Source organism: Manihot esculenta, chromosome 18 (genome assembly GCF_001659605.2).
Source record: "Manihot esculenta cultivar AM560-2 chromosome 18, M.esculenta_v8, whole genome shotgun sequence".
Taxonomy (NCBI): Eukaryota; Viridiplantae; Streptophyta; class Magnoliopsida; order Malpighiales; family Euphorbiaceae; genus Manihot; species Manihot esculenta.
The window spans coordinates 21,780,757-21,794,357 of NC_035178.2; the positions used below are offsets into that span (position 1 = coordinate 21,780,757).

The 13,601-nt window shown below is 42.5% G+C and overlaps 1 pseudogene; it reads left to right on the forward strand.

The window, feature by feature from the left end:
- The first annotated feature begins 1,775 nt into the window (after window positions 1–1,775).
- On the forward strand, window positions 1,776–3,479 carry LOC110608348 (annotated as a pseudogene).
- The last annotated feature ends 10,122 nt before the right edge of the window (window positions 3,480–13,601 follow it).

Consider the following 13,601-nt stretch of genomic DNA (forward strand, 5'->3'; position numbering starts at 1 on the left):
CGATGCAACGCAACATTTTCGGCTCAAATGAGAAAAGAAACTGGGCCGCGGGAAACAAAATGCGGTTTTTTTAGAAAGGTTTGCGAAATAAGAGACTCATGAAATTAGGGCTGCTCATTTAAAACTTATTATCGGGAACCTAAGAAACTCGTTTAATAAAAACTTATTCATTTGATGGGTCGAGGTGCTGTGAGAATTTCAACACATAATAGGTCCACGTGATGCTGCACAAGGGTCGCCCAAAGAAAGGCATGAGTTGTCAACACATAATAGGTCCACGTGGCAAGATCTGATGAGTGGGTAGCGCGGCCCCGCTCTAGGAAAGGAAGGCCCGCACACCTCAACACCCTGTTTATTAGCATAACTGGCCCTCCCCTGGATAAGATGAGTCTCGGCACAAAGTTATCATTATCAGGCACAGTCCCGCGTATACCCATTATGGCTATAGTCGCGGGATCACTGACCTATTAGCCGGCGATATCCCTGATCAAGCAAACGATCACATCATCATTGGATTATCAGAAAATGCTATATTTATCTCTGTCTTCTTACAGTATTAAAGGAGAACGACCAGAGAGGCAAAGGTACGATGTTCTTTTATACTGTTCAAGTTCTGAGCAATTCCTTTCTCTCGCTTTTCTCTTCAGGCTTATTGAGTTGAGCGTCGGAGTGGCTGCCGTGGGCACCCATCACCTCACGTTCTCATTCTTGCAGGTTTAACCAATAACAGCACAGCTCTATTTTCCGACTGCATCACCAAGCTAGCCCGGGTGCTCGTTGGTCAATAAGCTCAAAGTTTTGGAATAAAAAATGCACAAGCTCTATCACATCGACATATTGTCGAACCCCGTGAATAATTGCGTCGCCTATTTTGCTTTTCACTTTAGCTCACTTTGTGTCACTGCACGACATATTGAGGCGTTGAAATCTCTTCGGTGAAAAATACATTTTCTCATTAGGTTTTTTTAACGTCTTTAAATTTTTTTTTATTGCATGCTAAGGGCAATTTTCAAAAGATTCAAGGACCGATTATGAATTTAGAAGGTACATGGCACTAATTTAATGAAAATAGAATATTATGTGAAGCGAATAAATCTACCCGTGCTATGATTTAGGATCTACTCAAGCATCATCACTTGAAATCTCTTCAAGAAAGGAAGTCACTGTGAGTATGTGTCACGATTAATCGTTGCTCCGTTTCCTTTTCTTTAAAAGGAAACGTGACGCGGCTCATAAAAAGTGCATGCGATTTCTACTTATGTGAATTCTATTTTTTTTATGCAATATTTTGGAATATTGCACGGTGCGAGACAAATGAAAATCTACTATTGGCGTTGGAGGGTGCTTGTCATGAACAAGTAAGAAATCGCTATATCAGTATGAAAGGCTTAGACGTAAAGATAAGTTTTGCTGCAAACGAATGAAAAACAAGACAATATCTACTTATAGGTTAGACGTTAGTCGGTATTTCTCTGTTATGCTTTTTATTAAAAAGCGACAAAACAATTTCCAATAATAGAACAAAAGTTACAAGTAAATAACTTCCCTCCGTTATAAAATCCGGTAACTTTAGATAATTGCTTAGATATAAAAGCTTTTGCAAACAAGGAGAAATCCATTCTAATTTGCCGCGCATTTTACTAAAGAACTTAGAAAAGAAAAGGCTTCATGAAGATGACGACCCTGGAGACGTATTTTTCCCTGACATCTTTGCTATTATTGTTTGTTTTTGCTGGTAGAGTTCAATCTGCCGTATTTGATGTAAAAAATTATGGTGGTAAAGCCGATGGCAAGTCAGATATTAGCAAGGTGTGCTGACGATTCCTAATTTTTAATTTCGCCGTGATTTTCTTATACCTCATTTTAACTGAACTTTCATCTCCCTTTTTTTTTCCTTTTCAGGCATTATTGGGCGCGTGGAAAGAGGCTTGTTCAGCAAAGGGTTCCAACATAGTTGTAGTACCCAAAGGAACATATTCCATAGGTTTAACTGACTTAAATGGTCCATGCAAGGGAGCCATGGAGCTTCAAGTCCAAGGAACCTTATTGGCACCGATAAACCCTAGCAGTTATGCCAAGGACAGCTGGATTACTTTTGCATACATTGATCAATTCAAATTATCCGGTGGTGGAACCTTCGACGGACAAGGGCAAGTGGCGTGGAAGCAAAATAACTGCGGTCGAAATCCAAAATGCAAGAGACTTCCAGTTGTAAGTTTAATTGAATCGTATATTTGTAATACCCGGCTAGAATCCGGCACCGGAATTCCTATTGTCTGGTGGAATCCGGGGTGTTGGGATTCTATCGTGCATGTATCATACTGCTTTGTAAGATGATTAATAACGTTTCCTTTATGTGCTTCTTGTCCCTTTAAAAACACGCCAGAGCTTGCGGTTTGACTTCATCACCAACAGCGTAGTTCAGGACGTAACAGTGCTCGATAGTAAGAATTTCCATGTCAATCTTCTAGGTGGCAAAAACCTTACTTTCGATCGCTTCACGATCACTGCACCAGGAGATAGCGTCAATACAGATGGAATTCACATCGGGCATTCAAACGGGATCAACATTATTAATTCAAATATTGCCACCGGCGATGACTGCATCTCCATTGGTGGTGCCTGCGAACAAATAAGGATCACAAACGTACGATGTGGACATGGACATGGCATTAGCGTGGGAAGTTTAGGGAAGACCACTGATGAATTTGTCTCTGGAATTTTCGTAAGGAACTGCACCTTCTATGACACCGACAATGGAGTGAGAATTAAGACATGGCCGGCATTACATGGTGGCATGGCCTCTGATATGCATTTCGAGGATATTATGATGAAAAATGTCCGCAACCCTATCATTATAGATCAAATGTACTGCCCATGGAATCAGTGCAATCCAAAGGTAACGCGAAAAGAAATGAAAATGAAAGAGTCTCTTAATGCATTGTCCATGGACAAATCTGCCCGCAACATGAAATTTCTGTAACCCTTTGCCGTTTCTGATGTTTGTTTCAGCTTCCGTCAAAAGTTAAGATCTCCAACGTCACCTTCAAGAATATTAGGGGCTCTTCAGCGACCGCAGTAGCTGTTCGACTTAATTGCAGCAGCAGTTTTCCATGCCAGAAGGTCTAGCTCGCTGACATTAACTTGACGTACAGAGGAAAGGAAGGCCCTGTAAAATCCTTATGTGCAAATGTTAAACCCACACTTAAGGGAAAATTGACTCCAACCATTTGCTAGTATTGTCAACGCTCAAACCTCGCAGCTCCTAGCCGCGATACATGGATTATCGAGGAGATGAGCATATTTCAAGTTGTAAGTTTTACCAAATAAAACGAGACACTTCCAAGTTTCCTTTTATATAGGTTACTGCGTGGGTAGACGGCCAAGATACTCGCATGTTGCTCTTTGTCTTTTTTGTTTTTCCATTTTCTATTCAATCTGCTCGCTCACTCGTCGGGTTTCGCCGCGTCGTGCGGTGATTAAACTGACAACAGAAAACATGAGATTACAGTCGAAGGCAGTTTGGCCAAGTTTCGACCCTAGAAAAAATTATTCTGTCCGAATTTCCAGGCTTTTTATAGATTTTTCGTACAGTTTTGAACGTTATTTTCATCACGATAGAGTAATCGTATTAAAATTTCCACTCAAAGGCACACATTGTCCATGAGAAGAAAAGATATGCGTATTCTTTGGTGCTGAACTCAATTTGATGCTAGATTTACACAATCCACTCCCTAAAGAATTTGTTGAGTTTCGTTGCACAGTGCGGTGATGAAATCGACAAAAGAAAATTTAACACTACAGCATATCATGAACTCCTTCAGCGTAATCCAATGTAATGGATGCGATGCAACGCAACATTTTCGGCTCAAATGAGAAAAGAAACTGGGCCGCGGGAAACAAAATGCGGTTTTTTTAGAAAGGTTTACGAAATAAGAGACTCATGAAATTAGGGCTGCTCATTTAAAACTTATTATTGGGAACCTAAGAAACTCGTTTAATAAAAACTTATTCATTTGATGGGTCGAGGTGCTGTGAGAATTTCAACACATAATAGGTCCACGTGATGCTGCACAAGGGTCACCCAAAGAAAGGCATGAGTTGTCAACACATAATAGGTCCACGTGGCAAGATCTGATGAGTGGGTAGCGCGGCCCCACTCTAGGAAAGGAAGGCCCGCACACCTCAACACCCTGTTTATTAGCATAACTGGCCCTCCCCTGGATAAGATGAGTCTCGGCACAAAGTTATCATTATCAGGCACAGTCCCGCGTATACCCATTATGGCTATAGCCGCGGGGATCACCGACCTATTAGCCGGCGATATCCCTGATCAAGCAAACGATCACATCATCATTGGATTATCAGAAAATGCTATATTTATCTCTGTCTTCTTACAGTATTAAAAGAGAACGACCAGAGAGGCAAAGGTACGATGTTCTTTTATACTGTTCAAGTTCTGAGCAATTCCTTTCTCTCGCTTTTCTCTTCAGGCTTATTGAGTTGAGCGTCGGAGTGGCTGCCGTGGGCACCCATCACCTCACGTTCTCATTCTTGCAGGTTTAACCAATAACAGCACAGCTCTATTTTCCGACTGCATCACCAAGCTAGCCCGGGTGCTCGTTGGTCAATAAGCTCAAAGTTTTGGAATAAAAAATGCACAAGCTCTATCACATCGACATATTGTCGAACCCCGTGAATATGTGTGTCGCCTATTTTGCTTTTAATTTTAGCTCACTTTGTGTCTTTGCACGACATATTGAGGCGTTGAAATCTCTTCGGTGAAAAATACATTTTCTCATTAGGTTTTTTTAACGTCTTTAAATTTTTCTTTTATTGCATGCTAAGGGCAATTTTCAAAAGATTCAAGGACCGATTATGAATTTAGAAGGTACATGGCACTAATTTTATGAAAATAGAATATTATGTGAAGCGAATAAATCTACCCGTGCTATGATTTAGGATCTACTCAAGCATCATCACTTAAAATCTCTTCAAGAAAGGAAGTCACTGTGAGTATGTGTCACGATTAATCGTTGCTCCGTTTCCTTTTCTTTAAAAGGAAATGTGACGCGGCTCATAAAAAGTGCATGCGATTTCTACTTATGTGAATTCTATTTTTTTTATGCAATATTTTGGAATATTGCACGGTGCGAGACAAATGAAAATCTACTATTGGCGTTGGAGGGTGCTTGTCATGAACAAGTAAGAAATCGCTATATCAGTATGAAAGGCTTAGATGTAAAGATAAGTTTTGCTGCAAACGAATGAAAAACAAGACAATATCTACTTATAGGTTAGACGTTAGTCGGTATTTCTCTGTTATGCTTTTTATTAAAAAGCGACAAAACAATTTCCAATAATAGAACAAAAGTTACAAGTAAATAACTTCCCTCCGTTATAAAATCCGGTAACTTTAGATAATTGCTTAGATATAAAAGCTTTTGCAAACAAGGAGAAATCCATTCTAATTTGCCGCGCATTTTACGAAAGAACTTAGAAAAGAAAAGGCTTCATGAAGATGACGACCCTGGAGACGTATTTTTCCCTGACATCTTTGCTATTATTGTTTGTTTTTGCTGGTAGAGTTCAATCTGCCGTATTTGATGTGAAAAATTATGGTGGTAAAGCCGATGGCAAGTCAGATATTAGCAAGGTGTGCTGACGATTCCTAATTTTTAATTTCGCCGTGATTTTCTTATACCTCATTTTAACTGAACTTTCATCTCCCTTTTTTTTTCCTTTTCAGGCATTATTGGGCGCGTGGAAAGAGGCTTGTTCAGCAAAGGGTTCCAACATAGTTGTAGTACCCAAAGGAACATATTCCATAGGTTTAACTGACTTAAATGGTCCATGCAAGGGAGCCATGGAGCTTCAAGTCCAAGGAACCCTATTGGCACCGATAAACCCTAGCAGTTATGCCAAGGACAACTGGATTACTTTTGCATACATTGATCAATTCAAATTATCCGGTGGTGGAACCTTCGACGGACAAGGGCAAGTGGCTTGGAAGCAAAATAACTGCGGTCGAAATCCAAAATGCAAGAGACTTCCAGTTGTAAGTTTAATTGAATCGTATATTGTGCATGTATCATACTGCTTTGTAAGATGATTAATAACGTTTCCTTTATGTGCTTCTTGTCCCTTTAAAAACACGCCAGAGCTTGCGGTTTGACTTCATCACCAACAGCGTAGTTCATGACGTAACATCGCTCGATAGTAAGAATTTCCATGTCAATCTTCTAGGTGGCAAAAACCTTACTTTCGATCGCTTCACGATCACTGCACCAGGAGATAGCGTCAATACAGATGGAATTCACATCGGGCATTCAAACGGGATCAACATTATTAATTCAAATATTGCCACCGGCGATGACTGCATCTCCATTGGTGGTGCCAGCGAACAAATAAGGATCACAAACGTACGATGTGGACATGGACATGGCATTAGCGTGGGAAGTTTAGGGAAGACCACTGATGAATTTGTCTCTGGAATTTTCGTAAGGAACTGCACCTTCTATGACACCGACAATGGAGTGAGAATTAAGACATGGCCGGCATTACATGGTGGCATGGCCTCTGATATGCATTTCGAGGATATTATGATGAAAAATGTCTGCAACCCTATCATTATAGATCAAATGTACTGCCCATGGAATCAGTGCTGTAATACCCGGCTAGAGTCCGGCATCGGAATTCCTGTAGTCTGATGGAATCTCGGGTGTCGGAACCCTCTAGAAGGGTCATACATATGTTTTAAAGAATGTTTAAGTATGTTTTCACAGAGTTTTAAGGTTTTCAAGGGTTAGAGAAGTGAGTTTTTGAAAGAAAAGCCCTAAGGAAGAACTGCAAAGGTTCGGCCGCCGAAGGTCACTTTCGGCCGCCGAACTTGCATGGCTTTCGGATCTCACGTTTGGCCGCCGAAGGTGGACTGGCCACCCATCTTTAAAAGGGCCCTAGGTCGGTCAAATGGGTAAGTTTGCTTCCCATTTCTCCAGACCTAGGTGAGATCATGCTCTTCCTTAGCTTAGTTTTGTGTTTTTTCAAATCTTCCAAGGTTTTGATGAGTTTTTATGGATTTGTGAAGTTTTAAGCAAAAAGGAGCAAAGTTTGAAGTTTGGAGCTTTGAGTGAGGATTTTGCCATAACTCCACGTTAGAGGCTTCCAACCTCAAGTGTTCCAAGAGGTAAGGGATAGATCCGAAGCTTTTACTATGTTTTTTAAAGGTTTTATGGAAGATTATGGGGTAGTACGCATGAGTAGGGTTCTAGGAGATTTTTAGAGTTTTTGATGTTCAAGCATGTTTATGTGTTAGATGTTGTGTTTGTTGGGGTTATAGGCTAGTTTTAGACCCCTTTGAGCATGTACAAGTGTATATGCATGTTGAGGAGTTGTGTGTGCATGTTGGGAGAGGGATAGGAGGAGGTGTGCATGAAGCAGAGCAGGTTTCTGCCCTTCGGGCGAAACCAGGTTCGGCCGCCGAAGGGAGGTTCGGCCGCCGAAAGCCTTGAGGAGGTGGCTTCGGCTGCCGAAGGCTGCTTCCGGAAGCTGGACTTTCGGATCTGTCATGCACATTCGGCCGCCGAAAGTGCCGCCGAAGGTTGAGTTTCGTCTCTGGACGAGACGTTCGGGCGCCGAAGGTACACCCGAAGGTGTAGGTATAGGACTTTCGGCCGCCGAAAGTAGAGGTTCGGCCGCCGAAAGTAGGTGAGTTTCGTTTCTGGAAGGGAGTTTCGGCCGCCGAACCTGCCGCCGAAAGTGCCCTGTCCAGTTGGCTTTTGCATGTGTTATGTGATAGTTAGAGGGCTTTTGGGGGAGTTCTTAGAACTGTTATGGAGTGAGTTTGGTCCCTCATCTGAGTCCACTTGTGTAGGAACGGACCAGAGAAACCAGGGAGATCAGCAGTGAGCACTGCTCCGGAACCTGCAAAGTCAGTCTACAGTCAGCCAGAGGTGAGTGGGACTAACTATGCATATTTTAAATTCAAGAATGTTTTAGCATGATTCATGCATCATAATTGCCATAATGTTAGGATGGTTAACATAAAAGATAATAATGGATGAGCATGAGATATTAGGTTGTTGCATTAGTATTCACGAAGGTGTTGCATTGCATAATTTGATGAGGATGCGGATGAATGTTGGATGATCCTTTAGCCCTCAGTTTGGTATGCTATGACATGATATGAATTAAGTAAAGAGTCAAGCATGATAAGTGTGAGCAGGGAGGCCTAACCGCCCCTGTTAGTAAAGGTAGATAGCCAGGAGGCCTCATCGCCCTGGCAAAATGTTTTCAGAAAACAGTCAGAGAAGGCCTAATCGCCCTGACAAAACCTTTTCAGAAAATTAAGTCCTGGAGGAGGCCTAATCGCCCCAGGCACTCTGCTTAGTTAAGTACTATATGTGAGTCAGTTATGTGGAGGGCTATAGGTGACAACTTCTTCCTTGATGTATATGGTTGTGAGGTGCTGCATGGCATAAAGACATCTGTTTTATAAACTGTTTTATATAGCTCCTGCTCACTAGGCTATAGAAGCTCACCCCTCTCCCCTATCCCCAATTGTGCAGGTTCAGAGTATAGAGAGATGTAAGAAGAGTACAGGAAGAACGTAAAGAGATGTATGTAATAGATAGTATGGACATGTAAATGTAAGAGATAAGGAAATGTACAGTGTATAGATGGTGCTTGATTGATAAGAGTTGTATCCCTTTTAAGTTTGTACATGATCTTATGTAAATGATTTATGTTTATGTATGAAAAGCCCGGCTTAACATAGTATGAGTTAGAGCTGCCTTGAGCTAAGATGAGAGCTCTGGCAAGTTTTTACAGTAGAGAGATAGAGTATGCACAGGTTAAGCCGTGGAGAAAGAAAAGTTTTAAATGTTTACAGAAATGTATGATCATGTATGGGATTTCACAGATACACAGAGTTCACAGTAGGCTTACTACGGGTCTAGGCGGCCTTAAGCCGATCTGGATCCTAGTGCCGGTAGCAGTTCGGTTTCCGGGCTGTTACAGAGTGGTATCAGAGCAGTTAGGTTCACATGGTCGGACCTAGATGGTTAGAGATGGGTTCATAGAGGTTATAGTGAGTCAAGCACCATAGGAAGACATGTCCATAAGGATAGGATGTAGTCCTATCTGTCTTATGATGTGGAGTGCCATGAGTCATGCATGTGCATTCTTTTTATGTGATGAATGTTAGATGTTCATGTGTTTCACATGGAGTATGAGTCATTGATGTGTATGCTATGTGTTGGTTTCCAGATAGTTAAGATGAGAGGAACGTGTAATACCCGGCATGTTCAGACATCGAAATTCCTACCGTCCGATGGAATCTAGGATGTCAAAGCATCCCTGAAGGGTAGAGTGAAGGTTTTCTAAAATGTTTTTACATGTTTTAAGCTTTTGTTTTAGAAAAGAAATGAGTTTTGAAGAGAAAAGGCTAAGGAAGTCTTTGCCACTTTCGGCCCCCGAAAGTTGAAGTTCGGCCGCCGAAAGTACCCCATGTTCGGCCCCCTAAACTCTAATGTTCGGCCTCCGAAGGTGGTGAGGTGTTGCATGTAGCTTTAGCCCCCAAGCGATGGTTCTTTGTTAAAGGTGCTTTTGGCCGAGAAAGGAGGTGCTTACGCTTTCCTTTGGGTCAGAGACATGTTCATGCTTCCCCTTAGTGACTTACCTAGTTTCTCATCAAATCTTTCAAAGAAAAACAAGTTTAAAGTGAGTTTAAGATAGTTTTGAGAAGTTGTGGAGTTTAAGAACTTGTGAAGCTTGAATCTCCATCTCTTCAAGTTTGGAGTCACACCAGCCTTTGTTCTTCGAGAGGTAAGTGTGAATCCTTAGTTTTTATCATGTTTTACATAAGCTTGATGAAGGAGAAGGGGAGTTATGCATGTGTATGCATAAGTTGTGCATAGTAGGGTGCATAAATCGTTTATGCTATATGTATGCTTGATGTGTGTTGTTGGTTGGAGTTTTAATGTGGTTTAAGACTCCTATATGCATGATTAAGTGTTAGAGCATGTTTGGAGAGGTGGGATGCATGTTTGGAGGGTTAGTGTTTGGATGGCATGGTTGTGCACGAAGCTGAGTTCTGGATGAACTCAGGTTCGGCCGCCGAATGTGGGAGTTCGGCCGCCGAACCTCTTCTGAAGGCAGTTTTGGCTGCCTAAGGTTGCCCCCGAACATTTGGACTTTCGGATCTGTCATGCACATTCGGCCGCCGAAGGTGCCCCCGAAAGTGCCCTGTCCAGCTTTCCTTTGCATGTTTTCCATGGTTGTTCTAAGGTGTTTTAAGGGGTTTTTGGGGAGATGTTTAGAGATATGTTAGAGTATGTTTGGTCCCTCATTTAAGTCTATCTGTGTAGGCACAGACCAGAGGAACCAGAGAGTTCAGCAGTGAGTACCGCTTCAGGAGCCTGCAGAGTCAGTCAGAGTCAGTCAGAGGTGAGTGGAACTACACTTAATTCTTTTAATTACGAAATGTAATGTTTTTAGCATATTTCATTCATCATGAGTATGCATAGGATGATTGCATTAGAAATCACGAATATGTTGCATTGCATAGTTAATTGTTGATGTGGGTGAATGCTGAATGATCCAATAGTCCCAGACAAGAAGTCCAGGACCCCATTCTACGGCCTGGCAGGTATAGAGAGTTCAGGACCACATTCTACGGCCTGACAGGTTTGTTTTTGTACAGGAAGTCCAGGACCCCATGCGATGGCCTGGCAGATTTATTATTTATACAGGAAAAATCCAGGACCTCATCAATGGCCTGGAAATTTAAAATATGTGTGTATGTATGTATGGATGTATGTATGCATTACAGGAAGACCAGGACCCCAGTCGACGGCCTGGCACGGATTAGATACTGGGACTATGTGGTGACAGGTTTACCCTAGATGTGAATTGTCTGTGATATGATGCATTCCATAAGATCATGTTTTAATGACAGGTTTTATTGTTCTACTCACTGGGCTATAGAGCTCATCCTTCTCCCTTATTCCCAGTTTTGCAGGTTTCAGTATACAGGTTGTACAAGGGCAAGTCAGAGGTGCATAAAAAAAAAAATAATAAAGAGCTTGTAATAGTTAGAGTGGATATGTAATATTAAAGAGATGTATTAGTTGTGTAAATAGTTAAAGTGTGCTTGACTTAGTTATTCTATGTTATAAGTCTTTTGTATAACATGATCAAGTTATATAACTGTTTTAAACAGGTGAAAAACCAGGCTTAACAGGTATGATTTAACCCATCTAGAGCAAGCTCTAGTCAGGGGTACAGAGTACAAAGGATAGAGATTGTGCATGCACAGGTTAAGCCATAGTTCAGAGAAAGAAAAGTTTTTATTTTCACAGAAAATATATGATCATGTATGAGTTTTTACAGGTACACAGAGAGTATAGCAGGCTTGCTACGGGTTCTGGCGGCCTTATGCCGACTTGAATCCTAGCGCCGGTGACGGTCCATTTCCGGGTCGTTACAGAACGCGTCGATCTGCAAGATTGACTGAAGTACCACTAGGAAGTGAGGGTACAACGGCTCGTCCTCCCGCATTGCCAAGGGCAAGGAGACACAGGTTAAGTAGGGAGGGAACGTCACAAGACTCGAGAAGGTCTTCTGATGAGAGCAGAAGGGGAGTAGCTAGAGGAGGCAGATCAGAAGAAGTTCGAGAGGTTAGGGATGTTGATCGGAGTAGAGATGAGAGTATGGGTATAGGAGGGACAGAAGAAGGTATGGGGGAGTCTCAGGGAGGTGCACAGGGCCCAGGGTATCCGATGGGAGGTACGTCGGATTACTCCAGTTTTGCCCCATATTCACCCCACCTGCCATATATGCCCTATCCTCCATTCTATCCACCATATCACATGTATCCACCCCCACCACATCATCCAAGTACAGCATACCCTGAACCAAGAGAAACAGTACCTCCACCACCACCAGAACCAGTAGCCCCTGTTGTTGAAACACAACAGCAGCCCAGCTCATCCAAGGGAGATAAGGTGAAGATGACTGACTACTTGAAGTTGGACGCTCCGAAATTCAATACAGGAGATGATCCCTTTGAGTATCTCAGTGCAGTAAGGATGATAACAAGTGAGTTGGGAGCTGATGAGGGCAGAGCCATCGAAATGGCAGGGTTCACATTAAAATGTAAGAAAGCTAGAGAATGGTTTAAGCACTATGTGGCCCCTAGGTTAGACAGTATGACATGGGAAGAGTTTGCCAATGAATTTGCCGGGTGGGCTTTTCCTGATAGTGCCAGAGAAAGGAAGATGGTGGAATTTGAACAGCTCCGACAGACGGAAGAAATGAGTGTGGATGAGTATACGGACAAGTTTTTGGACTTGTTCCAGTATGTAGGACAAGCATATGACATGGAGAAGAAGAAAGCGAGGAGATATGCCATGAGGAGTTAGAAAGGAAGTCAGGATAGAAGAGATGAAGAGAGAAGGGCAAGGATGAGAGTGCGCAGCGAAAGCTTGCAGAGTTTAGAGGTAATGTGACGAAGAATGGAGAGAAGAACACCGAGGGAAGGTACGTCAGTGTTGCTAGAGCAAGGAGCGTTAGTTTTTCCCCTTTTCTATGTGTTTATTTGTTTTAGGAACATTCAGGGACGAATGTTCTTAAGGGGGGGAGAATGTAATAGCCGGCTAGAGTCCGGCATCGGAATTCCTGTAGTCTGATGGAATCTCGGGTGTCGGAACCCTCTAGAAGGGTCATACATATGTTTTAAAGAATGTTTAAGTATGTTTTCACAGAGTTTTAAGGTTTTCAAGGGTTAGAGAAGTGAGTTTTTGAAAGAAAAGCCCTAAGGAAGAACTGCAAAGGTTCGGCCGCCGAAGGTCACTTTCGGCCGCCGAACTTGCATGGCTTTCGGATCTCACGTTTGGCCGCCGAAGGTGGACTGGCCACCCATCTTTAAAAGGGCCCTAGGTCGGTCAAATGGGTAAGTTTGCTTCCCATTTCTCCAGACCTAGGTGAGATCATGCTCTTCCTTAGCTTAGTTTTGTGTTTTTTCAAATCTTCCAAGGTTTTGATGAGTTTTTATGGATTTGTGAAGTTTTAAGCAAAAAGGAGCAAAGTTTGAAGTTTGGAGCTTTGAGTGAGGATTTTGCCATAACTCCACGTTAGAGGCTTCCAACCTCAAGTGTTCCAAGAGGTAAGGGATAGATCCGAAGCTTTTACTATGTTTTTTAAAGGTTTTATGGAAGATTATGGGGTAGTACGCATGAGTAGGGTTCTAGGAGATTTTTAGAGTTTTTGATGTTCAAGCATGTTTATGTGTTAGATGTTGTGTTTGTTGGGGTTATAGGCTAGTTTTAGACCCCTTTGAGCATGTACAAGTGTATATGCATGTTGAGGAGTTGTGTGTGCATGTTGGGAGAGGGATAGGAGGAGGTGTGCATGAAGCAGAGCAGGTTTCTGCCCTTCGGGCGAAACCAGGTTCGGCCGCCGAAGGGAGGTTCGGCCGCCGAAAGCCTTGAGGAGGTGGCTTCGGCTGCCGAAGGCTGCTTCCGGAAGCTGGACTTTCGGATCTGTCATGCACATTCGGCCGCCGAAAGTGCCGCCGAAGGTTGAGTTTCGTCTCTGGACGA